The sequence below is a fragment of the Sparus aurata genome, chromosome 18, assembly GCF_900880675.1.
Source record: "Sparus aurata chromosome 18, fSpaAur1.1, whole genome shotgun sequence".
Lineage (NCBI taxonomy): Eukaryota > Metazoa > Chordata > Actinopteri > Spariformes > Sparidae > Sparus > Sparus aurata.
Window position 1 is genome coordinate 14,661,107 of NC_044204.1, and position 27,803 is coordinate 14,688,909.

Genomic DNA, 27,803 nt, shown 5'->3' on the forward strand with positions numbered 1-27,803 from the left:
AAAAAAGGTATCACCTCACACCTCCATGTTTTAGCCTGTAGCCCATTTATGTTTTTTGCGCATCTGTGTCAAAGGAAGACCAGCTACTCCGGCTGCTGCCAGTCCCTTCTCCCACCATACAGAAAAATAGTGAATTACTTTTGATCCTGAAGATATTAAAGGACACCTGTTATCCTTTTTTCTATGTTCTTGCGCATAAAAAAGATTTTGAAATAAAAAAAAGTCCCAATCAACAGAAGCTCCTCTCTCCGAAAAACCAACACTTCCTGAAACGCCTTGTCCAAAGTATCACCTTTAAATCTGTGACATTGTGACATCACACTAAGTCACAAAGTCAGACATTTGCATAATCAATGCCTCGTGGCTTGTTTGGCACGCAAGAATCTGTCTGGGTCAGGCATGTCCGAGCTGACCAATCAGAGGAGACTGGGTAATTAGGAGGGAGGCCTTTAATTCCTAAATATCCATCTTGTTTGATCGTACTGGGGCAGCCCCGACTGTCTGCGAGCAGCTGGGGATATTCAGGATGTTCTGTTGTATATGTAAAGAGCGTATTTGAATTCACCTACATCTCTTAAATAGTCTCCAATGTTCTCTTCATTCAGCTCATGTACATTACAGGATAAAAGGGCTGGAAGAGGAGGCTGGAAAAGGATAGAAGAGGACTGGCTTTGGTACATGTCTGTAAACCCTCATGTTGTTTGCATTTCAGTGGCAGCTGTAACAACATAATGAGATTATGATGCTAAATTTGACTGATTCGAAGGATTATGTGGCTGATCCCAAATACAGTCCTAAAACACAAATTGGACCTACAAGGTTCCTGCAGCGCACGGACAAAGCGCTTAAAGCTTAGAAAGAAATGAGTGTAGGATGAAGGAGAGGATAAAAGTGAGGGGAGAAGGGTCCAGATTTTTGCTATCAGCCAGCAGCCAAAAAGTCTTCTTCGTGTTGGGCTATTTATACCTCCCCCCTTAATCCCTCGCTGTTTGATGAGGGAGGGACGGATTCAAGATTTTTTCATCCTTCTTTTTCTTTTTCTTTTTTTTTCTTAGAGGTGACAGACGAAGGAAAACCGCTTGTTAGAAAAGTCCAACCTCATTACAGCAGACATTAGTCATATGCAGACACACACACACACACACACACACACACACACACACACATGCGTGCAAAGGATCACACAAGTGTACGCACACACACATAAAGAAAGGGCATCAATGCAAACGCACACTCCTACAGTTGCAGTCCGTTCTGTGGGCAAGTGTGTGAATACATGCATATCATTGTATTTATGAGTCTCCCTGTTCTAGTATCAAAGTGACTTTGCATTTATATATACACATGCACTTTGTGTGTGTGTGTGTGTGTGTGTGTGTGTGTCTTTGATCAAGGCGAGCAGAGTTAGCACTAAGCTTGCTGCTGTCTGTCATAGAGGCTAATCATGGGTTTAATAGAGCAAGTGGGGAAATGTTTGATTTTATATATAGAAACACACACACACACACACACATTTACCACTCTCACACACAACACCCACCAGCCACATGTTACATTATGGATTAAAAGTTATCTTGCTTTAGATTGAGGCACAAGGAAAATAATAGACTTACTTCTTTAATCCGCATAGTGCAAATCAGTGATCTGATTCGTAGGAGCTTAAAGATGTAATTGGCCGACAACGATAGTGGGGGGCGGTTACTGCTTTACTTCATGTGAGATGCAGAAAACTTGTAGAATGAATGTAAATGTGCAGAGCTTGATGTTGTATGCTGGGTCATGCGGGGAAACGTTTGAAAAAAAGCAGCGGGGCAGGGTTCCAATCAAACAGACTAAGAGAACTTAAAGGAATAACATAAAAGGATTTCTTCATGCTAAGATCTATGCCAGTGAATCTACAGTATGTGCTCTGATTAAAGCCAACTGAGCTGTGCAGAGGAAACTTGGATGGACCTCTTCGTGCAGATCTCTCTTCGTTTTGTTTCAACCAGCCAACTGTTAGACAATGTGCCCGGTCTTGTGATTGGGGTCCTAAAAGTGAGAATATTCGCCGAGCTAAAGTGATATTCTGGAAGATTCTCATTGGCAAAGGTTGACAAGATGCTGAGGGATAACACAGAGTAAAATCTGGACAGCTTTTAGATGGACGAAATGTGGGTCATAGTCATAGTATCACTGTCTTCACCTGACAGCAATCTAAAATGTTAAAAAGTCAAGGAAAAATAGGAAAAAACATAACGTGTGGTGCTAACAGAATCTGACTGCACTTACACTGGGACCATGAGGTAAATGTGGGAAGACATTATCTCCTTTCCTTTCATGTTAAAAGTCAACATGTTCTGACTCCCAACTCTTCAAATACAGCAGCTTGGTCAAGGGGTCTACCTACCCCTCTAGTGACAGTTGGGCACTGTGGTCAAGTACGCAATAATACATAATACACAACAACTGGCTGGACTTTCAAATAAAGCTTGCTGAAAAACAACTTAATATATAATGACATATTATGACTTTTGCACTGTTGGTTTGGTTGGGTTTAGGCACAAGAACTACTCAGTGAGGTTCGGGAAACAATCGTACTTTGGGTTAGAATAATGACATTCAGTCTTGTAATGCAAGTTATGTAAGTGGCGAACATTAATTCACACGTGTAACATAAAATCCCTCCAGATGTACCCCTGTCCCCTGATGGAAAGTCCAATGTATGACCCATCAAACCACCCCGGCCACCCCCCTGACTTGGACTGTTTTCGTTCTTTATACTGATGCACTAGCGGCGTACTCACAATGTCAAACTTGGAAGTGAAGGTCCACTGACCAGACCGCCGTATTTTGGCATGTTGGGAGTGGGAACAGGCTGGCTAAAGTAGATAAGACGGAAGCACTGAAGCACCTTCCCTTTCGCATTTAAGGAATTTGACCTGCTTGTACCACGGCTGCCATTCCGATACTTCCAGGTTTCACTCAGTTAGGAACCTCCCGAAGCGAAAAAAAGACACATTTTCTCATCAGTCTCATCAAGTGGAGTGTGCTGAGTGTGAAGACAACATGAAGGCTCTCAGTAATCTCTTTTTCAGTAACAACATCGTGTTAAGGTTAACCTGCAGACTTTCTGGTCACTGTTTGGAGGTAAACACAACGATTACACAGAGGTGGATTCATTGATAGACATAGCAGAGATGTAAGTTACCTGCATGCAACTCCAGCTGTGCATGTCCATGTATGTATCTCACCGTCACACTGTATCACACAGGGTAAACATAGTGACAGTGGGGAATATAAATCATGACAAGGCCTGATTATAGATTACACTTATCTGGCAGATATCAACAGATAAAATTAAACGCCAACCAAAAACTCCTGACATTTCCGCGACTTTGATTATAAGAGAGAGGAAGTCGTGCAGATGATTTGCAGGCACCTTAATAAGATGTGTGGGTTGAGGATTAGAGTGTAATTTTTAGGGTCACAGCGTCCTCAGCGTTGTCGGTTACCTTGGCCTTTTTCTGTGTGTGGAGGTGGTGGGGTCTATTAGAATTCAAATGGAAAACAAAATAACTGCCTCCCTCTTTCGATTTTTTTCGGCCTTCTTCATCTTCTGCTCCCATTCTCCCTATCTACACTTTCGTTCGAATGTAAAAAAGAAAACTTTTTCCAGGCACACTCAGAGCAACTATGGATCTCATTTAAATTTTAATGAACAACTCAGAAAAGTTGGTTCAGTCCCGCCTCTGTTGTTTCAGTGAACTGTTTCTGTTACTGTCAGGTTTTGCCTTTTAGTTTATTGAAGAAATCTCTCTTACATTTGGGTCTAATTAACTTGAATAAAGGATGTTGGCTGATGTTGCGGTAGTGTATTTTTTCAAGGACTTCAGCATTATTAAGGCTGGAGCCTGAGCGGGAGCAGTTGCCAAGCAACCAAGATAGCGAGAAAGCATATTTTTCTAAACTTACAACTTTAAGATGTCTCTCCAGGAAAACAGCTAAAAACTATTTACAAAGCTGTCTTTCGCTGATGTTTAACCTACGTTTTAAGATATCTCACTAATTTGATACAGCTACTGACAGCTACTGTTACTCTAATGATTAAGCCAAAATATAAGTTCTGCCCACAATAAATATATATGTGTTGTTTCTGTATCAAACTGCAGCTCTCTCAAACAGAAACTTTTAATTTGCACAGAGTGAAGACAACGTTCTTTTACTGGTTTGGGAGATATTTTCATGCTGGTAAAGACACACTATGCATGCATCATTTTTCACATGAAAACAGATATTAATCAGCTGGTAAGTGAGCTGAGTCTGATCACGTTGTATGGTTAGGACAAAATTAAATTTGGCAACCCAACTGCCAGAATAATGGTAGCCAAGTACATTACAAACTGGATGTTTCTTTATGTTGCAACTGACAGAGAAAATACTTGCTCTTTAGATTAGATGTGTTATATCATGAGCAGATTGTGTAAATTGGGAATAGCACATGGTAACACATGCTGTAAAATATATTGCACAATTAATTTTTTTAACATTGCAATGATCAGTGTTTTGGTACATTAAACCAAACTGTCGTGTGTCCCCCCAGCCCCAATTTCTGGATGAATATAAGAGTGGCAAAGTGTGTAACACTCAACGCTGTGTTCACAGAAGTTTAATGATTAAATTCAAACATCTAATCCTTCTCTAGGTTTAGTCTCTAGTCCACACAGAGGTGTGCACATCTGGCTCCAGGCTCTTCAGTACAGAACAGGGGAATATATGAGGTCCTCAACTTGTGTCTAACAGGAACAGTGGCCAGCCACTCAGCTGTAATATTTTCGATTTATTCAGACAGGGAGGATGAAATTTGACTTTTGACTCTTTCCACACTGCAGCTCAGACTGTCACGATTCTGAATGTTCCAAGCTACGGTGTGGAATTCAGAGATCTAAACAGCCAGTCCAAATGATTGATGTCATACTGTAGCTCTAAATCTATTTCACTAGAAAAACATGGATTCAATCAATTAAGCAGCCGATGGAGTGGTAACCACAGCAACACTATGTAGGCAAACCTTTGTGGTTCTGAAGAAAGAGGCCACCAAGGGCCAAACAAAAAAAATTAAAAACAAGTATTTTTCTGGCACTTTAAGGCAGAGAAGCTTCTTTGTGTGAGTCTCAACGTGTGTTCTTCATTTTCCCAGGGTCATAAAACATCGGAGAAATGTTGAATTAAAATGTTTAACCAAGACAGAGAGAAGACGGATAAGCATACCCCCAACTGATGTCATGGCTTTGCTTAAATTACATTCACGAGTCAATCACCAGTGAATCCACACTGCAGAGGAGGTGATAAATAATAGGCTACCACAAGAGAAAAAGCACACCAAAGCGTACACTTTTGGCTTCGTCCAATAAGGGTATGTTTTGATGGTAGGTGCCAGAGTTCATAAATGCTCAGTAATGAGGTCTCAGAACAAGAAAATGCTCTTTTCTTGCCTCCTCGAGGGACCACTTAGCAAAATCAAGCTGTGCACTAGTCATTATTGTTGTAGTTAATATTCTGCAATCTTCTGGTAATTTCTGTCTATCTCTGTCCAGTAATTAGAGGCTGTGAATAATTCGTCATCCTGGATCTCAACAGAAATGTGTGTACTTCTGTAAAGGGAAGAATCTGTGACTGGTTATCAGGAGACTCAGTTGGACTCAGTCATACTTCACAATGGGACAAGGTAAACAAATGTGATATCCAGCACACCGAGGTGATCTGACCTTCTTTGAGAAACAGACATTTGCTTTGAGGTACAAAAGTAGGTATGCAAAGTCATCAAATGTACTGTGCAGCGAGGCAATTGATTGAAACAATTCTACACAGCAGCCCACATCTTGGCCTAGATTGTGGCAGCAGCTACACCAGAACATTTGGTTATATCCCTCTGCATTGTCCATTCTCTCCAGAGGCTAATTACACATGATTAGTGCACAATTAGCTGCTTCCAAAAATTGACTGGAGCTTAACATGTGAGAACAAGATTGGCAACTGTTTCTTCCTACTTAAAACTATTGGGAATCAATGTGTTGAAGTGGCCTATTATGTGCCTGACAGCTTATTTCCAGGGCCATAATTTAGAGGAATGTGCAAACAATTGTATCATGGACAAATTATGAATTTATAAATTTTCAACAATAAAAAACTCTGCAAGATCTACTTACCAACCTCTACATGCACTGAGGCTAAGGCAAGCAGCTTAGACCACTTAGAAGAACACCTACTGCTTACCTGCTGTAACTGTGAGATTGTGGCTAGATACTTTGGAGCTTTAGACCACTCAGACACACAAACTTCATTCATCATTTACTTGGACCATTGGTTTAAGCAAGAGACAGGATATGAAAACGAGTCATTGTCCATAGCCATATCAAACCATAGAAAATTACTTGAGTTCTGATATAAAGATGACGATAACCAAAACACGTTCCAGCTCAAATATTAGTTGAACAGTTTGGAGCATCACCCACTAATAATCTGTACCCAATGAAATCCACCAAAGGTGCAGTCCAAGCACATTTGCCTTGAAGTTCACCTGAAAAGCCAAGGACAAACTGGACTGGACTGAATCGATTGGACAGAAAAGGTCAACTGTTGTGATGGTGGTTCTGTTAAAACTTTACCTCTAAAGGTAAGTGTGTAAACCCAGTGCATGTTAGGCATTACAGTTTTATTGAAATCCAAGCCAATTGTCTAGGCTTGGATTTCAATAAAACTCTCTCGGTTTGTCAGATAAATAACAACTTCTACAGATGCAGACATTTCAATGAAGACACATGGATGTGTATTTATCTGAGCACTTGGCAATGTGAGTATTGTCTGATAAGACAGATGCATAGGATGGTTTCTGTCCATTGACCATTCAGTTACGGGCAAAGTAGCCCCAGATAGTCTGTGCTCCAAAACCCATGACTCAATTTAAAGTGCTGCTTGAGGAGACCGATGCCTTATCTGTAGCAGGAAACTGGGGTTTTATAGTTGGCCTGTCTGACTGTCTCTAAACTCTTTGATTTTCCGGAGATGACCAAAATGCACAAACCTGATTAAGGTTGCCATCCTGTTCAATGGTTACAATAAATGTATCAGCCATTTGTAAATATTGACAGGCAGATTCAGCAAATCCCATTTTGTTGCTTCCTGGAAATAAATAAACTTTAAATATTAGTGTAAAACCAAAATTGCTAAAAGCGTTGAGGTGTAGTCCAAGGCATTCTTCGCTGACCTCATTAAAAAGTTTTCTGAAATTGTTCTGGTTCACCCCAGGATTCACCAGATAACCAATTCTGCCAGCGTGCCTGGGTGAGATAAAAACTTCAAATTAATCAGCATTTTCCCTGCTGGCCACTGTTAATTTTCACACTCTATTTAGCATCTAATGAAGTGGGACGGACTGCAAATATTCTCACAACGGTATTAAAGTCAGAATGGTTAAATTTGCCATCAGGATCTTAAGTACACAGTCTTAGAACACACACAGTCAGTCACAAAATCCTTCTTGTAATAACTCAAGACATATTTTGCTACCATGTTAAAAGAGGATGAGTTTACAGTATCCATGAATTTTGGATGAATTATAGCCATGACTCCTCCAGGAGACTCACCAGTAAATTACAGCCAAATGCAGCTCTCCCAAATCTGTCTCCCCTGGTTGAAACAGTCAATCTCTGAGAAATTTACAATCCCACAGGAGCTGTTGTTAAGCTCTGCTGTCAGGAGTCCAACAAACATGTACTGACAACCAAAAGTGATTTTTCTGCCTCTTTGGGTTCATGCTCGTGCCTCCAAAGCCCAAGTGCTCTGTCTCGAATCGATTTATATGGATCTGTGCTCTAAAATATAAAATTTCCTTTGATTCCTTTCTGGCTCGAGTGTGTCTCAATAAAGAAATGAACAACCTGCAGTTCCAAGGACATACTTTTTTCTGTGTGCTAGACTTCCTTAATTTCTTTCTTGTTGGAATTTATTTCTATGATCATTTGCCTCCCTCCATGTCCCCCTTCCTTTATCCTTTCCGTCAATCCCCAAGTACACACGCTATTAATTCTCTTTCTTCCTCCATCCCCGTTTCCCGCCGCTCTTTCCCCCTGTTCACACACATTATTAATTAGACAGAGACCCAGGTGGTGGCAGAGCAGACAGTGCGGGGCCCCAGTGTGCAGCTCACTCCCAAAGCTCAGTCCTCGCCACGCTGCTCGCTCAAGGGCCCGCTGCAAAGACAAAATCTCATCTCCTCTGATTGTTTTATTTTAATTTACTCTTAATTGAATTGAATATGTCTCGGAGCCCCAGTGTGTCTGAAGCTGGGTTGGATTGTTTGGATGGGTGTCTGCATGGGGGATTTATCGACAGACAGAGGATTGAGCCGGAGTGCAACCATTTCCACTTCGTCTCTATTTCTGTTTGATTATGGTAGAAGCTCTCTTCTTGTGTCTGCAAGGGAAGTTAGAGAAATTAGATTTGGGCACACGCTGCCCTCAAACAGTGTCATTTACTCCCCGACTCTGGGGCCTCTTAAACATCTCACCACCTACGTCTCAGGTAAGGATGGAAAATAATCTTTGTGACAGTTTCCAAAAACCCAGCACGACTCAAAACACAGACTGAACTCCACTGTTTACCCAGATTACAGAAGTAAACAAGCCTTCCACACCCTCAAAACACATGTAAAATTCATATTCGAGTGTCACTGACAGTCTTCGTATCCAAAAACTCCTGTGTATGTTCGGGAATGTGTGTGTGTGGATGTGGGGGTGTGTGAAGTCCTAGTTTGCAGGCAGAGTGTGGTCTCACTCTCACGAAAAAATGTGGAGGCTTGAAAACCAAGGACACACACCTGTCAAAACGCTCTGTGCCTCATCAATATCTCTTAAATAGGTTGAAATATTTAGAGAGAAACGGTAGCACTGATTAGAGACACACGCACACGCACACACAGATTCATAATACCTTTTAATTGTACATGTGCTTCTTTGTACCAGTTGGGAAGAAGAGCGTGTCGATTCATTTAATTTCACAACACACTACCTGACATGCTGTGTGTGTCTGACTGAGCTGCCCTGTGGTCTTTAATGGGCAAACCTGTGTCAGTTTGTAAGATCCAATACCAGCCTACACATGTACAGATGCACCTTACAATAAACTGGCAATTTATCCAGGGCGAACCCCGCCATCGCCCAATGTCAGCTGGGACCAGCTCCAGCCCACGTTGGTCGGCAGTGACCTCTAGTGGCTGTTGCAGTTATTACAGCTGCAAAGGAGGAGGTGAGTATAATGAGTTAAAAGTCGAGGATGGACAGCCGGGTTAAATAAGCGCAGGACTTCATTCAATAGACTATTGTTCATGTCCAGTGTGACAACAGAAGTCAACAATGAGTTCTTTTAACTTTTTAACATCATGCAGTCACATCACATATATAACGTAGGTATGTTTGTAATGTCAGTTACAGAAGTACCATAGTGATTCTAACATAACCACTGTCTTCCTGAATGTAACCAAGTAGTTTTTTTTTCTGAAACCTAACCAAACTGCAACTGTACGACAAAAGTTTGGCACTTATGTAGCTGTTACGCTGCAGCAGTCATGTTGCTTTGGGAACAAAGATATATGTTGTTTCGAAAGGCACAGACAATTGACCTATTAAGTCGTTTAGGTATGAGGATGTGTTGGTCTTAGAAGATGTATGACATAAGACGTTCAGGATCTCCCCAGGATGAGCATAAATGTTGTCCTGTCAGTCATAAACTGCTGCCTGGCCAATGGGATTTCTAGTTTACCAAAAGTGTTTCAAATATGGATTGAAGAGTATCACAACAACAAATATCACCAAATCCACCATCAACCCAGAAAAATACTTTTCTTTCTTTCTAGCTTGCTCACAGTTTTCTGCCTTGTCAGTAAATGAAAGGTGTCTGCTTATGTCTTTAAAGGGTCATTCAAGGGATGGGCTGGTTAGAATAAGGGGCTATGTAACAGTGTAGTAATCACTTTTTAATTGGCCATGTGTGAGCGGATTGTAAAATGATATGCAAAAATTAGACCATTCTCTTCTCTTTCCTGTTCGAGCCTGTGGATGATTTAAGTTGTGTAATGCTGCTGGACTGTGGATTTTTTTATGAAGGACTCATTGTTTTTCCTCTGAGCTTCGTGCACGCTCTCGAGTGCCTTGTCTCAGTGCCTCTCTGATCTCTGCTAACACAGAGCAACAGCAGCTTTAGAAATGGAGTCCGAAAACATGAACTGGCTTCCAGCACAACCCAAAGAGATCAGGTTTTCAAGTTGAAATTGAAAGATAACTGCTGTGTTGTATAGTTGTGTCTACTCATTAATTATCATGAAAACTCTTGTATGAAGCTGACCGGTATTTCCCACCAATCTGAGCCTCCATCTGTTTTAACTTCAGACTTGAATTGCTGCTTGCTGTAATTCTTGGACTTCTATTGTTCTCAAAACCAATTAAAAAGCAGCTTGCAGAGACACCGCTGCCTTGACTGATATAATCCATCATAGTGTACAACACCTGTGTCGTACTTTCCTACTAACATTACTTTATAATTCCACAATGGAGCCAAAATGGTTCCACTGGACTGGAACAGATCGCTGTGTCCAGCAGACATCTGTTTTAGTCTCTATGAACTCCGGAGGGAAATATCCAGCTCTTTATCTGCTAAATTCTCTGCTACACTCACCAGCTAGTCACTAACTGTGTGTGTGTCTGCTGTTTGGTGCTGAACAGGTAGTGTACAGCGGGGTTTCGGAGCTTTTGCTCTGAAAACAGCTGGCGGGATTCTAACAGTAAAGTTCTGAGCCAGACAGGAGAACAGTGAGCTGAAACTCTGATTTCACAGTCATTTCCTACATTGTTGAAAATCGTCTCCATTTTCCGGGCTTTTTATGGTCCTCCTTTTTCAACAACGTACTCACATTGGGAATCACCTCTCTATGTGGTAGTTTTTAATGATACTGGTGAAGTCGGCCATTCCCGACCTGGATTAAGATTGCTAACCTACATAGGGAGGACTCTGAAAATTATGCATACATCATATCCAGCAAATCTGCATAACATCGGGGCACCGTTTAGCTCAGTTGGTAGCACGCGTGTCCCATGTGCTGAGGCTCTGCAGCGGACCCAGGTTCGACTCCCGGCCTGGGTCCCTTTGCTGCGTGTCACTCCCCCTCTCTCTCCCCTGTTTCCTGTCATATCTTCAGCTGATCTATCAATAAAGCCATAAAAAAGGGCCAAAAAAATATTACCCCAATCTGCATAACATCACTGTTTCACACTGCGTGAAATTACAAGCACAGTCTGTGCTATGTAGTTTGATGACTTCTGAAGTAGTGTGGGATCATTTGAGTTGTTGTTATCAATGTCAAACAACCACCATTGTCTTAATCTGTTGGAAGTGACCTGTGGAGAACTTTCGTCACTCTTTGACATATCATTTATTGGTGCATGTTTCCCCACAAGTAATAACAACAGACAACCACACTTTTTTCTGGAATTATAGATTTGTCTGGGTTTGAACACTGCTGGAAATGATTAGCTTTAATGTAAGAATACAACTTAAACCCAAAATAAATAAAGGTCTAGTAGTTCTTGTCTGAAAATGTTATGTGTCATATCTTTAAGTTACTGCTAATGCAAACAGAATACCTCCAACTGCAAGAAGGAGCAGCTACAGTGAGTATGGTAACCAGGGCTGGACTGGTAATCTGGCATACCGGGCATTTGCCCGGTGGGCCGACACTGCCGCACTAAGGCAAAAGGTCGTAACTTCGATTTTGGGCGAAAATGAGTTATTGTAATTTTTGGGACAATAAACATAAGTTTTATCATGTAGACAAACATCAAGTTTCAATTCAGTAGTTTTGGGGGGAAAATAAGATTATGTTTTTGCCGTAACTTCAAAAAGCCAAGGAGAAACTGTGGCAGAAGATCGTAACTTCAGATACCGCTTTCTGCCTTCGTTTCACGCTGCTCCTGAACACATGAATGAAGTTACGGTCCAGTAATAGCTAGCGGTAGCCTTAAGCTAGCGATGCAAACTAGTAGGCTAACCTACTTCACAAACTAGACACAAATACTTTGCAAGCCATAATCAACAACTTATCCAGTAACAAGCGGTGCTTTAGAGCATTGCTTGTAGGATATCTTCATTCACAACCCGTAATACAAGGCTACATGTACAACTGAAATAAAATGTGCTTCGCATAGGCTAGCTCTCGCCTGCCAATGACGGTCCACTGACTTAAAACTGCGCGAGTTGGTTGGAGCTGAAACGACACGACTTCCACACACGCACACACACACACACACACACACCAGCAGCAGGAATGTAGTAATTTACAGCCTACCTTTTGCTGAACTCTGGTTAAAATCCATGCCAAACATCCGACGAAAAAGCAAATCCATTAAATCCAGCGCGAGTTTTTTAAACTTGCTGCTGGCTCGTCAAAACTCCCAGGTTGTCAGCAACAGGCTGTCAATTCTATCTATGCAGTACTATAGTTTGGTGTAGCCGTGGGTTGATGGAGAAATTAAAGCTAGTCGCAAAGCAGGCAGTTTCCTCAGCTCGATGTCACATCTTGATTTGCCAAGAAAGAAAATAAAATTGATCATTGGACGAATCCACCATGTGACTCGTTGATGTCACAGGTGACACGTTGTAAAGACAGGAAAATATATCAATACAGTGTTTATTCATAATTTTTAAAAAGACCTACACACATCATCAAAGTTTATTCCTGTATTTATGATAATAATGCAAATACTGCAAGTAAAATCCCAAGAAATATTAATTCCTACTATGTTTTCAGCAGACTGGCTTTCAACATTAAGATGCTACAATGGGATGATTATGAAATATCTTTGCTGTTCTAGGCTGCTGGTTATCCACATAAACAATGAGTCTATATTAGTGCCTCATATCCAAACAGAAGTACATGTTTTATATGCATTAAAACATCAAAACACTCTCATTGTTAATACTGACGTCTGTCAGAGAGAGTGTGCAGAAAATCATGCGACTGCCTGTGTGGTACTATGAGTATGAAATATAGAAAAAAACGTATTAATCTATCATTTTCATATGATGTTGATACATATAAAGCCATTTTATCATAGTGAGTTCAATAGGGTCAATATTGCTTACATTTTAAGTGAAAGTTGTCACTGTTATCATAACATTGTGCTATAAAATAGAAGTTAAGGTCTTTTGCCTTGGTATAACCAATTGTCATTTTATGGGCAATGCAAAGGCAGAATACAGTAACTTCCGAAAAAGGGTCAAAGGTCAAATTTGAGTTAAGAAAAAATGTGTAGATAGATTAATACAGGTATACACTACAAACTGTGAAAATTACAATATTATACCTATAACCCAACTGTCAGGACATTAAGATAACTTTAAAGATATTTTTCTCAGTTTCACACTCTGGAGAGTTAAGGTCTTTTGCCTTAGTAGGGCAGGACAGTCCTCAGGGGCCGAGGCTGTTGGATTTTTTTTTTTTTTTCTTCTAAGAGGCTGGCCCACAATTTAGAGGCGGCGGCCCATTGGTCCATCTTCAATATAGACAGTGGACTGAACCAATCAGGATATAGTACGAAAGCGGCCACACCCCTTCCCTGCGCTGTTCCCTTAACTCCCACTAGTTTCAAACTGTTGAGTGTGAGGAGCGGAAAAATGGAGCAGCAAAAGAGAAAAAAAGGGGGTGCGGAAAAGTTGCGTGCGAAGAGATTAAAGAATCTAACTGCAGGTGCTGCAAAATGTGCGAAGATAACAGACATGTTCGCTGGAGGGGCTGCTGTGGCCTCAACCTCCTCAGCAGCCCAGCAACAGCAGGTTGAGGGTGAAGAACACAGCAGCAGCGGGCAGGGAGAGGAGCAGCCAGAGATGCAGGCTTTTGACAGGGAAAGTGTAGTACAACCGGTAAGCAGGTAGTAACGTTAGGATCATACAGGGACTGAGGTGAAGGGGGTAACGTTAGCTCTATTACATGTTGTCGAGTTCTCAACAGGTTGGGCCGTCACGTTGTAATTTTCAGGCCGTTGAGAACTCTGATTACTTGAGAATAATGAGCAATGGCGATTAGCGATTCAAATATATTAACGTTATGTTGTAATTTATTCCCACAAATGCTGCTCGGAGTAATCAGTCCACGGCTCCTTTGCCAACAGAGCCAGGTCTCTCTCTCTTACGCCGTGCATACAGTCAGTAGCAGCTTCTCTCGGTTAGCATCACATCAGAAACCACGGGCACTCAGGCGTGTAAGTTGGTAGCATGCCTGCTAGAAACTGCTAGCAGTAGCATAGTCCCATCGGCAGCTGCTGCGGAGTTTGTGTCTGTCTCGCTCCGCAGCACGGGAAGCCTCAGTAGGGCAGGCTACGTTCCGGTTGTGAAGCTGGTTTCAACTTTAAACCATTGCCAGCCCTGCTGTTAGTCCTGTTGGCCCACAAGCCTCCCCCAACCCGCCGACAGGATTAAACAACACGCGTTAGTGAGAGGAGACCAGTCCCTCCAGAAAAACGCGATCATGCGATCGCATAATTCGCCGCATAAATTGCAGATTTCCGCGCAAAATATGCGGGGCTTTCATGATTTCATAATCCCCGCATTTTCTTTGCAAAAAAGTCACATATATCTTAGCAGAAAGTAGAAATATGTTGCGTTTACTTCACACAAGATCAGCCATTTTCCCGTTGTCATGGGAACATTATGAAATGACGTAATTACACGACGTGAACGTCATCGAAGAGCTGCGAACCCCATGATGAAGCCCGCAAATCAGTCTCATTTGCCAACCAAAAAAATCATACTAGTTTCAAAAACCTTACAGTAGCAAGTATATTAGTAGTATGTAAATTTATGTTACGGTAAGAGATGCACTTTGTGCATTGGAAGCACTTATTTTAACAGAAGATGTGTGTTTTGTATAGCTACCTCTGTAAAACAGGAAGCACAGATTTAATTTTTTTATATTTTATGCATTCATTTTTACAGAAGTTGTAGCATGTTCCTTTTGTAAAGCCACGGAATTTGTTTGACTCAATGTTTTGTAAGTTTGAGCCATATGTTTATTAAGGTCTGAAATAAAACAAGATGAGAACTTAAGTATTCCTTTCTGTGATGTAGTATGCTAGTATTCTCTGTATCATCAAACCTATGGCACTCAACACAGTAGCAGTTGGTGACCCATTAACATTTTCACTGCCCCCCCCCCCCCCCCCCCCCCTCCCCCAATCAAGGCAGAACCGGGCCTGATTAGTATCGATATTAATTGGTATTGTATACTTCCCACCGCAACTTATTCTGTTAAGATAGCAAAAGGTCAAGGCTGAGAAGTGTTGGATGAGCACTAAGTGTCCTTTTTAGGCTACATTATAGCATTTTAGATATTTAGGTTAAAGGTGTGTTGAAACGCTGCATAGTAGTTTGAATTTGTAGCAACCCTCCATGCTGTGGTTAAACATGTTTTAAAAAACAGATTTTAAAACTGCTAAATGATAAGTAAAAGCTTTGCAATTCAAGCATTACTAAAGTAAGTGGAAAAAAACTATAAAAGTATTATTAGCAAAAGGTATGCCCACATTGAATAAGAGTAAGACAGTGTCAAATGCTTTACATGAGTTCATAAAGCAGCCCCGTTTTTAGCCTGATACAAATGCATGTTATAGCTTTTTAAAGGAGGGAGCACCTTTTAACCTGAAGAATTAGAATTGAGCTGCTATATCAGGGAAATTCAGAAAATACTATTATCAGAGATTATTTCAATAAAAAGGATAAAAGAATCAGTTGAACTAAACAGAGCAGACAAAAGTGGTGGAGTTAACAGTAGACGCTAAATAAGCACACCTGAAGCCAACTCCAGCTCTTTCTTTTCGGTTATCTTGGTTGGTGTCATGCATGACTATGAGCCTTTTCCGATTATTATTAAAAAATAAAAATGTAACCTTAAGATACTTAATAGAGCTGAATAGAAAGAACCCAATGAAATAAGATGGAACAGCTCCAAGCATCAGTGAAAAAGTCCCATATTATAGTGTTTCGATGGTTTAAATTGTTGCACAGTTTTTCCAGGTATTTCCAAGTATTTTCATTTTTAATTTTTTAATTAAGTTTTCTATGTATACATTGTAATAACATCTCCCTCTGTTCCTGTCTAGTCAAGCCAGCCTGTTGAGGTAGCAGTTGAGGAGAGAGAAGAGTGACTAGACTACTTTTCCCGTCCTGAGCCTGCTAGAATACAAGCATTTTTAAATCATCACCCAAAGCAAGATGCTACAAACCCTGTAGTGAAGAAGGTGTTCACTAACAAAGATGGCACATGCAGGAAGTGGCTGACGCACTGTAATCAACGTCATGCTTTATTCTGTTTTGTATGCTTGGCCTTTAGCAAGCCAACTGATTCCAGCCCATTCATAACTGGAATGTCAGACTGGAGACATGTCCACCAGAGAGCTGAAGAGCATGAAAAAAGCATAGTGCATAGAGCTTGTGCTGAAGCTTATTTTTTAAACTGCTCAAAAGTTGACACAAACACTCTACTTAGGGGAAGACAGCTAACGGTTCACAGAGAGCAGATCAAGAGGAGGCGCCAGGTCTTAGATCGTGTTGTGGAAGTTGTAAGAGTAATAGGGAAGAGGGGCCTGAGCTACAGACAGGAACAGAATGAGGCTGCTTATACTTTGGAGGACAATAGCCTTGACCATGGTAATTTTTTGGAACTCATCACTTTACTGGGGAAATATGATGTGGCCTTGAAAGAGCATCTCAGTGAAGTAATTGAAAAAAGCAAAAACTCCATGAATCAGCATCAGGCTCAAGAGGCAGAGGTTCCCTTATCACTCTACTGTCTAAGTCAACTGTCAACTCAGTGATTGACAAGATAAAAAACTTGATCAAGGAGAACATTGCCACCGAAGTCCAAAAAGCTGTAATGTTTTCTGTCCAACTGGATACCACACAAGACATTACAGCACAAGACCAGTGCTCAGTTGTCCTCAGGTATGTGACTGATACCATAAATGAGAGGCTTGTTGCTGTGGTGAGATGCAGTACATCTACTGGAGAGTCATTTGTTCAGTTGCTGACTGATGTCCTTGACAGTCTGAACTTGGACAAAAGCCTCTGCATTGGAAATGCCACAGATGGGGCTTCCAACATGCAAGGAAGGTACAGAGGCTTCTCCTCACTGTTAGCATCACAGTATCCTCATCATGTTCATGTGTGGTGCTATGCACATGTCCTGAATCTGGTTCTCTCTGATACCACTGAAAGTGTGATTGAGAGTGGATCACTTTTTCATCTTCTTAGTGAAACAGCAGTGTTCATCAGGGAATCTCATCAGAGGATGAATGTATGGGAGAAAGAAAGCCACAGCAACAGACACAGGCGCATAGCACCCATTGGAGAGACACGCTGGTGGGCAAAGCATGACGCTTTAAAGAAGATGTTTGGCTCATTCGGAAAACCCGAGGACTGTCTCTACATTGATGTTTTGTGTACACTGTCAGCCATTCAAGAGCAGAAGACAGTAAAAGGCAACGTTCGGACCAAAGCAAGGGGATACAAAGATGGCCTTCTCAGACATGAGACGATCCTTACAGCTCAATTATTCATGAGAATATTTGAGCAGACAACACCATTGTCCAAGTACCTGCAAACAGGAGGGATGGACATCCTCTCTGCCCACAGGATGGTGATCTCTACACATGAGGCCCTGACACAGATGGCAAGGGATTTCAAGGCAGTCAAGGATGCAGCAAGTGGGCAAATGAAAAGCTGGAGGACCAGGATGAGGAGATGGACATGGAGGTCGAGGCTTCTCTACCTCAGAGGAGACCAAAAAAGAAAAAAAACATGCCAGGAGAGATGTCCCAGGATGAGACATCGAGTGATGCACTGGAAACCTATGAGGTAAAGGTCCACAACCGCATAATGGATGCAGTTATTGAGGCCATTCAGAGAAGATTCCTTGCACATAGCAGTCTATATGCAGACCTATCATTTCTGGACCCCAAAAACTTTCCACAAATCAATACCAGTGCTCTTCCTGATTCTGCACTCCAAGATCTCAGCAGGTGCCTGATTAAATTTGACAGTTCAGCAACAGTTGACAACCTGCAGTCAGAACTGAAAAGCCTGGCAAGCCAGTGGGAAAGGCTCAAACAATCACCACTGGAAGAATATGCATCCAGGACTGTGGAGGAAGGAACTGATGGAAACAAGGAGGAGATGAAAATTATCAACAAAAGCTGTGCCTCTTGCAAAAACTGCCCCCTGTGTTGCTACCAAATTCTCCTCAGATTCAACTTGCTCACAGATGCATATCATCTTCTTGCTCTTGCATATAAGTATTTACTGACCCTCTCAGTGACCCAGGTAGCCTGTGAGCGGTCCTTTTCGACCCTTAAATTCATTAAAAGCAGACTGAGGAGCAGCTTATCTGCAAGCAAGTTAGAGGCTTTCATGTTGATGGCCACAGAAAAGGACATCCTTATGAGCTTGGACACAGACACTGTCATTGACAGAGTTGCAGAGAAAAGTGAACTCCTTCAGAAGCTCCTACTACACTAAGGTAAGAGGATATTTTTAATACTAACACCAGATATGTTATTCAGTGAAATGTAGTATGAGTATAATTCCCTGGATATGTTATAATATTGCTGGGGTGCAGTGTGGTGTAACATAGTTATTCATAGGATTGACAGGGTTTGTGAGCTTTTTTCCCAGTCAAGTGAGCTATCCACCAAGTGAATAAACATATCTACACCTCACAACAATAATTAGAGTTGGGTTTGGGATAATAGTAAAATACATTCCTTCGGTGAACACATACATAAATTACTAGTCGGTTGTGCTCCGCTAATTATGAGGGGCCGGTCGAAGCAAAAAATGCCAGGGCCGATTTTTTTGTCCCAGTCCAGCCCTGATGGTAACCCATGTGCTAAGTCCTGTAGTGTTAAACCGCACTTCACCACTGTAACCACTGGAATATTAGCACATAGTGGTAGTAAGATGGGTTGTTGAGAACAACCAGTGGATGAGCCCAGAGCAATGGAAAACTTTTTTATAGCGTGTGTGTGTGCATTGTAACCTGCTGCCTGTCAGTTTGTATTGCTGAGACACACGTCCTTATATTTAGTATTTGTGGTGGAACGCTGCGAGCACAGACCCCACTAAGCCAGTGGCAGGGTGGCTGGTGTGTGTATGTGTGTGTGTGTGTGTGTGTGTGCGCGTGTGTGTGTGTGTGTGTGTGTGTGTGTGTGTGTGTGGGTCCCCATGGTAACCACGTGGGGGAATGGTTCGGTTTGCCACCTGACTGTGTTGAGGCACACCATCTGGTACCATAGTACAGAGATGTGTGTGAGTTTCGCAAAGAGCGAGCGTGTGTGCCGTTCAACCGCATACCCAGATTAGATGGATAGGGAGTGATGTGAGATATACTTTATGCACAAACTCTTTTTCACACGTACATGTGGCTCTCAGGGCATTACCACTGTGACTTGGTGGAGAGAGAGAGAGAGTGAGAGAGAGTGAGAGAGAGACAGAAATAATAAGGTGTTTTCCACTAACCTTGCAGAGTGGCACCAGGAGGCAAAGCAACATTGGTATTTAGGCACTCAACAGTGCCACAGGGGTAGTCATTTATTGTGTATGTGTGTATCTGTGTGTGTGTCTGTTCACCCATCTGTTCTGTCCACCTCAGGGACAACAGCAGCAGTTCAAATTTTCACTCAAACACTCGCACACACATACAGAGACAGAGAAGCAGGGAGAGGAAGGTACACAGCAACAAATTCACAGATTGTGTTTATGATGAAACTGTGATGATTAAACATCTTTGAAAGAAGCCCAGTGTGAGAGTGGTAAATAGAAATGCAGCAGCCCTAGAGTTAATACACAGTGTTTTGCTACTGAACATTTCTGCGGGGCAGGTGGAACAGTGTTTAATCTTAGCCGTGTTCAGTTATTCATTAGTTTAATTAACATAAACACAGTCTGAAACGACAGAATGTACTCTGTATTTTACATTCTTTGCCATCGTGTCTTTAAAAATGCTATTCTATTGAAGACCAAACGGATCGCCTCACAGCACAACAAGCATATCATATGCGATAAGCTGCAAGTTGCTTGCTGAGGACCGGGCCAAAGGAGGATGACTGCAGGGGAGATGTGTATCAGCGGGGCCACAGACATCTCGGATTCAGTCGTTCCACCGCAGCGTGATGTCTGCAGGCGGTGCATTATACATACATGTCAGCATACACAGGCTCAAGGGTGGTCATTTCATAAACCTGCATGTCTGCACCGCAACCAGCATGCACATGCGTAATGATATCATTGGGAAGAGAAGGAGGTTTTATGGGAAGGACAAGTCATGCAGAGGCGAAGTTTAGACTTTAAAAGGTTGCTGAAACCTACAGAGACCAACAGAAACTAGAAATGCACAAGCACAGACAGACTTTTTAGTTTCAATGGTGAATATTACTGTAATGCGTGACCATCACTCTCCCCTCTGCTTCCTCTTCAACATTTCTGATTGATGTTTTTACTTACTTTGAGTTGACTTTCCCATATTTTCTCCTCATCACATTCTTTATTACATTTACAAGATGTATGGATTGCTTACTGATTGCGTCATCATCTCTGCGTTCACTCTCAGCTCAATGACTCAGCAGTAGTCATAGACACCTGGGTGGACACACTCATTTTTGCTTGAAGTTCAGGACATTGTGGCATTATGCTCATCAATCTGCCCTTTTTTCTCGCATATATGTGCTACTAACTGACTCACTGATAGACTGACCACCTAAACACACAAGCATATACACCACTCAGAATGAGGATGCTTGATAAGTGTATTCAGTGACACACAGTCAACCTTTTTAAAGCCGGGGGAATGCATATGTCAACTGTGATAAAGACTTAAAATACTGTGAGCGAAGCACTATGAATTTGTTAGATGTGTACACACACACACACACACGCACAAAGAGATAAACAAGAGAACACATGTTTAATTCATGGCTTTAACTGAGTGGGACTTATCTGGTTTATGGGGGTGGTGAAGATAACACACACACACACACACAAACACACACACACACACACGCGTTCTCTGTAACACACCCATAAAGACCTGTGCGCAGACAAAAAGCACAAAGAGATCCTCAAATCAAAGTTAACACGTTAGCGCACACACACACACACACACACACACACACACACACATACACCCACACCCACACACAACAACACAAAGAAATCTGAATGCAGCCAAACACACACATAGTGAACAGAGATGAGGTCTTTCCATCCTCAGAGAGCCGGGATAAGACAGCTTAGAGACAAAGGGAAATGCGAGATAATGATTTAACTGGCTTTCACTGGAGGGAGACTAGATTTGATTCACACTGTCAAAATGCCACTCGTTCCAAATGTGATATAGATGAAGATATGGACAGACTAATGCCAGAGAGGTCTTTCTGAGGGCATCAGGGACAAAGTCATAGAGAGGCCAACGCTGATCAAGCTGCTGCAACTGAACTCAGAAATTTTTCCTCTCTAGTTTCCTCCTTTCTTTGTTTGTGTGTGTGTGATTGGACAAAATGAAGCTGTTTTTGTCGTAATGTGGGTTATTAACTCCGCAATTACAGCTGCTTTGTTTTCTTCAAACTAAGGTCAGACTGCACAACTGTTTTGTTTAATTGATTCTCGTATATTAGTTAATTAGCGCTGTGTGCATTATATTAGCGTTTGCTTTTGTTGTGACGGTGTTGTAACCGTTGGCCTGAACTCTTGTAATATAAGATTATAGCAGCACTTGTATGTGTTAGGCACTTTGTCTGTTAATGCACTGTGTTTGTTATATTTTTATGTGGCAACCATTATACTAAGGACAAATTTCCTAAGGGACAATCTAAAGCAGCGGTCCTCAATAGGCGGCCCCCGGGTCGCATCCGGCCCGCCGGCCTCCTGTTTGTGGCCCCCGAACTATTATTCCTTCACTATGTGTTTTGGTTGGGTCAGCACGTGTATACCGGGACTTGTCTCCATGCCAACGATACACAGACAGAGGGCAACTTTTAACTTTCACTTTCGTTTCGGAGCACTTCGCGTATTCACATTTTGCTGGTGGTAAGAGATTGAATATGGCGTGTTTCCAAGTAAACTGTTATGACAAAGTGGACAGTGATAATCGACAACTCGCAGAAATAGGATCTTCAAAGTTGCATTTATTCTGCCTCCAACCGGGACAATCTCCACGTATCTGACAGTGCAGCGGTTTTGAATACTTCGTCTTACTTTACCATCTTGCGCAGTTTTTTTTAGCTAACGTAAGCGACCTCATGTATATTCAATGTTGCAAAGAGTGTAACGGACGGGGAATTTCTCCCGGCAAACACCCTTTCACTCACGGTGCCAAAATTTGTATCATCCTTGTTAAAACACCATTTAATCACAGAACAAATGATGTGAAATAACCCACAACCATCTTACATATCATCTTATTCACAAACACATTCACGAACCATAATTACACCAACAACAACAGAATACCCAAGATCCATTGCGCCACAGTCCACAAGTGGCGTTACAATATGCCAGGAGAAGCTGTGATGAAGATTTCCAATTTGAAACGGCATTATGAGACGAAGCATAGGAATTTTGAAGAGACATTTCCTCAAAATTCAGAGATAAGCAAAACACAAATAAATGCACTGAAATCAACATATCAAGCTGCAAGCAGGATTCTTGTCACATCTATGTCACAATAAAATAAAATAATGCATGACTGAAGTGATGGACACAATGTTTGAAGGCAAACCAAAAGAGGAAATATTCAACTACGTATTTTAATTTATGTTAAAATGGAAATTACATTTTATTTTAGTTCGGATTTTGTTGTTTAGAATGAAAAGGACATTTTGTTTTGAATATTACAGTATTATTGCATGTGGCCTGACCGACCTCAATACATGGACCTCTGAGTCATTCAAAAAAATCTTTGTGGCCCTTTAAGATTTGTATTTGAGTACCCCTGATCTAAAGCAATCTTGAAGATTTTGAGATTTTTTTAAGTGCTTGTGTACTTTCTTACAAACTTGTTAAGGTTGTGGTAGCTTTAAGTTAAGGAGATAGTTATTGTCCAAATATTGTTACTGTTAAGAGCCGATGGTATCATACAAAGTTCAAAGTTCAACTCACAATGATTGAAATAAACTAGTTAATGTTCATAGTGCCTCATATTGAAATTTCACTCCCCAAAAATGAGAAAGGTCACATTCAATTCCTCTCTTTTGTTCTTTTACAACCAAACCATAGATTAGTTCAAACTTTACCTGTCTCCATGTTTCCACTTTTTTCTCTTGTCACAACACTGTGCTCATGTGTTACTGTCTGGTCAGGTGTAGGAACAAAAACCACTGTGTTAGGGTTAGGATTACATTATGTTTAGCTTAAAATAGCCTACCTGTTTTGGTTGCCACAAACATGACTGGAGATGTCCAGAGGTCTCCTTAAAGATAGATTGTGAATAAAAGGATAAATAGAGATAGTAAAGCAAGTCGTTTAGCAAGGGGTGTGACACTAAGCAATTTATCCAAGTTTTACAGCAGCTTTACAGCCATTTTACGACATATACTAATGAAAAAGATGTCTTGTTGAGCCAGTGTGCATCATATGACATATTGACCTGGTTTGGCCACCATGTCAAGTTGTGCTCAAAGCCCTGCGCTCTTCTTGGGGGCTCGAGTGTTTATCTGTTCCTCCCTTTCTGTAACTACATCACCGGTCTGCAAAAATGTCTCTCAGTATGTCACTGACCCTGTCGATGGCTCTCTATTTGAGTGAGTGTGGATAGGAGCATTAGCAAAATGTCAAATTAGCTGAAAAAAGAACAACTACATTTAATGGAAAACAATGTGCCACTATTTAAAATATCCCACCAAATAACCTCATCAATCATCTGATAATTTCCTTCAGCTCCTTCAGGAAAAAAAATCATTGGCTTACTGGGCAAATGTCCTGGCTAATTCCATATTCCCCCTGCTGCGGAGGTGATCATTACAGGAATTATTCCCAGCAGACATGCTCATAAATCCCTGTTTTCACATGTGGCCATATGGAGCGGCTGTGTGATCTGAATGGGGCATTCAGATCACGGGAGGTGAGCTTCACCGTGAAAAATCATGCCAATGAACGCAGCCTAACCACACGTCAGAGAAATGAGTTCTCACAGAGTGAATGTATATTGATACAATTTTGTGAGATTGCATGTGTTCGTGTGTGTGTGTGTGTGTGTGTGTCTCTGTGCATGTGTGTGTGTGCTCATCACCTTCACCTCCCCGTGCTCACATCAGACAGCATTCCCCCAGCTCCATCACCTCAAACAGCCGTGGAAATGAAACCTGCGCCCTGGGTTTCCCCTTTGATTTATAATTTGGACCGAGTGCCAAAGATGCAGCCTGTAGGGCAGGCCGAGAAAAAATATGCTCATCAGCAATTCTGCTGCCAGGAGGAAACGTTGAGATGAGCCATCGGCCTGTGTTAGCTCTAGATGGACGCTGACAGCAAGAAACACTTCATACAGGGTAGAATAACTTAAGATAACGCCATTATAGTAATAATAATGATAATAGGAACAGTAGGCTGAACAAAAGATTTAACGACTAATTAAACTGTCCACTTGAAGGATTTGCCTCCTTCCCAGTTTTGTGTTGCTGCTATGCAAAAAAAAAAAAAAAATGTAATTTTTTGGATATGAAGTGTTTTGTTTTGTTTGTATTATCAGTTTAATAATTTGGTGTTTCTGATATCTTCTTACCACAAATAATAAAACATTTATCCCAACACATTATTTATGAGTTAACTGCTGCACTTCTGTGTGACATCCTCCTCTCTGGCTCAGGTTGACAGATACCTTCAGAGACCTGGATATGATTCAAATCTCAGAACAACTGCATTGCTTTGATGTATCATTCTGAAGTAAATGGGCATTAGATGGGCATTCAATCGATGGAGAGCACCGGTGTTGTGTCAAAGTCTGTTCCCTCGGTGATACATGTTTCCTTGGACCTGAGACAGTTCATTACTGGCCTTCCTTCTACTCGATCAGGAAGTGACAAAACATGCCTAATTATTAATACAAACAAGTGTTTTACTCTGCCGTTTTTTGGTCAAATTAGGATTTTCTCTGTTGTTTTTTCCTTTGGAAGTTAGCCAGTCTGCTAGCAGTAGCCATGATGCCAACATTGTCCTTGCAGCAGTACCAACAGTAATACTAATACTAAGACTACAGGAAAATGCTGACTCCATATTGAAAAGTTGTCTATTTCTGATTGAATTAGTTATATCTAGAGGCGCTGGTACCCTACACCTATGTATTTTTAACCAGGTTAGCTGTTTCGCCGTCTTCAGTTTTTATGCTAGGCTAGGCTGTCTTTATGGTCCTGAGATTTTGTGACCAGTTCTACCTTTCTGAGAAGAAAGTGATTGAGTATATTTCCTTACTTTTCCTTTACCTGATATCCATGGTATGGACCTTCTATCACACAGTTTGTCCCCCTGGCAGAAAAAGGAAAGAAAGAAGGAAGTAACAGTTTTCTCACAGCAAACATCTTGGCAGGTGGGAGCAGAAAAAAGCACAGGTGTAATCAATAACTTATAATTATGGCAGCATTACGTTCAGTAGTGCCAGCGCCGGCTCATTTATAATTCATGCTGGCTCAACATCATAGCTTAGCGGACACTTAAATGGAATGGAGCCCTAATTAATGTTATTACCCACACCTGTGCTTGTCCTGATATGACAAGTCTAAAGGTCCATTCTGTCAAAAACTGAATGGTTTTAATTGCATAAAGCGGCCAGTGATTGGCGTTCACTGTAAATTGACATATAGAAACTCCATATCAGATGCATTTAAATTTACAACCTGACCAGCTCGCACTGTGCTTTGCTTCAGGGCACTTGGGCAGCAGTATCAGGGTGCATGCACTGACTTTCTTGTCTGGCATTTGAGCCTAATTACTTCTCAAAAAAACTAATTAGTAGCCATCCAGTGAATGAGCGTTCATGCTCTATATTTAGATTTACTTTGTCTCTCATTTGCTCCTTTTTGAACCTGCAGTCACTCGAGCACATGTGGTGCCTCGAAGCGCGCTCCTGCTCATGGATTTGACACCACTGCCCCCCTGTGGTCGCCGGGGCTGACTGCGCCTGCTGAAGCCACAGGTATGTGAAGTGAGAGGAGAACAGCTTGCGTGTCTGAGAGCTTGTATACAGCTGCACGGTACAAAGCCTATGGATCATCCCCATTTCAATGGGCTCAGGCGGGCGAGCTGAAGCAACCAGGCGACACAGCGAAACGCTCGCCGCCTTTTCTGTTAAATTCAGATGGAAGATTTGACACTTTCTCCTTCAATTTGATTCACTGTCTTTTTTTTCCCTCTCTTTGCCATTCTTTCTCTCCCCTCGCTCGCTCTCACGCAGTCTTCCCCCGTTTTCTCCCTTGCTCTTAGAAAGTGTGGCTGCACACAGACGAAGGAAGCCCCTGTGGATGCCAGCGCTGCTCAGCAGAATGCCGGCTTTGCACACACACACACACACACACACACACACACACTTGGCTCAGGATGCTATCTTATTGGATTGGACTGGTATTGTTTGATCAAATGCCTCTGGGGGGGCGGGGGGCTCGCTGTATGATCACAAAAATCATCTTTTTTTCTAACAAATGCAGCACGATAGAGGAAGGGAGAGAGAGAGAGAGAGAGAGAGAGAGAGAGAGAGAGAGAAACCAAGAGCCATACAGAAAGAAGGTACAGAGGAAAGGAAAACGGTAAAGAGAGATGGATGAATGGTGGGAGAGAGAGAGGGGCTTTTCACTGAGTGTCAAAGTGGAGGCTTAAAGGGGCGAAAGGGAGGAGAATAGAGAGACTAGAAAGAGCAAAAGATAGACGGGGAGGGGAAAGAGGGAAAGGAAATAGAAGGATCGAATAGGGAGAAGGAGAGAGCAGTGAAGAGGTGCAGTCACGGAGGGGAAGTCAAGAATGGAGATGGAATTAAATGAAAACAGAGACGAACGGAGAGATGAAAATAGCAGGAGAGGGATCTGAGAGAATGTCACGGGGTCGGCCATTAATTGTAGGGACGGTGGTGGAGATCCTTTTGGGTTACAGATGTTGGAAATATGTTGAATAATGAGATCCGATCTGACGCATGGTCAACCCCGACAGATCCTTAACACGGAGAGAACACCAGTGGCAGCGTGATGTGCTGTCAATTAACCCTAACCCCACACCCACAACAAACCATCCTCCCTTCCCTAACATACTTTCTGCTGCTGTGATTATGGCCTACTGAGCATGCTCAGACCCACTCAGGTCTACTCTGAGATTAAATGTACTGACACGCAAACATGAGCCCCGCTGCAGTAAAACAACACCCACCCGATTATACCGCAGCCTCGTCCGACACCAGCCTCGGCTCACCAGAACCGAGTAGGCCCGGGACGACCAAGCACCACGCTGTCACGTAGTACCAACCATATCATTAAAGGTAGACACTCCTGGCTTCTTATCGAAGAGCATGTTCGTATTCTTTTTTATAAACCTCTCCAATACATGTTCAAAGTCTTTCTTGTCAGCAGACTATCTGCACTGCACACAGATGTCATAATTCGCTCCTCTCAGCCTGTTTGTGAGTAGGTGTGCGTTCGTCATATTTGCATAATCGATGCCCATGAATATTTTTATGAGGCCGTCTGTTTCTCTCCGTT